Here is a 1,035-nt window from a genome sequence, read left to right on the forward strand (position 1 = left end):
GCCTGCGTGCCTGTCTGTGTCAATTTGTGAAGAATGCAAACATTTCCGTTTGTTTAAAAGGGGGCTTTTGGAGAGAAAGTTCTAAAGTTTCTCTACTGTATGTTAAAAAAACTATATTTTGCGATTAACTGATGGATAGATGATTCACTTACTTAGACAAATGTATGTGTTGTAAGTCGCTTTGGATAAAGGCGTCTGCTAAATGCCAAAAAATGTAAATGTAATGTTTGCATGTGTGTGTTTCACTCCTGGCCTGAGTGTTGTGTATGACTCAGCAGAATGGGTCAGGAGGAGGTAGGGGGGGGGGGTTGTCAGGGGGTGGTTGTCAGGGGGGGTGGTTGTCAGGGGGGGTGGTTGTCAGGGGGAATGGTTGTCAGGGGCAGCTGGCACAGGATCCTGAAAGTTGACCATGGCCAATAAGACCCTCCCCCCTCCACCCTCCACACACACACACACACACACACACACACACACACACACACACACACACAGAACTGAACAGCAAGTCTTCCCTCGTGAGTACAGCTGTCACATAAACAAGTCTCACACAAACATATACAGCTCCACACAATACTGGTGTCAGGCTTACACCCGCACACACACACACACACACACACACACACACACACACACACACACACACACACACACACACACACACACTCACCCTGCAGCTCCTGGAAGCCCTCCTCGTGTCTGTGTGTGACCTCCCGCGCCTCCTCCAGCTCCAACAGCAGCTGAAGCACCTGAGACCTCAACTCCTCTAGCTGCTCCTCCTCCTCCTCCTCTTCCTCCTCTTCTCCCTCCTCCTTCACCTCCTTCTCCTCCCCCTCCTCCTCCTGCTGGCCCTTCTCCCCATTCCTCAGGCGCGCCTCCTTCTCCTACTCCTCCTCCTCCTCCTTCTGCTCCTTCTCCTCCTCCAGAGACTCTCTCTCCTTGGCCGTCAGCCCGACCTCCATCACCGGACGCTCCGCCTTCAGGTCACACACGTCGTCTGGAGGGAGGGAGGGAGAGAGGGGGTGGAGGAGGGAGGGA

The sequence above is a fragment of the Nansenia antarctica genome, assembly GCF_963989245.1.
Source record: "Nansenia antarctica genome assembly, chromosome: 8".
NCBI classification, from domain to species: Eukaryota; Metazoa; Chordata; class Actinopteri; order Argentiniformes; family Microstomatidae; genus Nansenia; species Nansenia antarctica.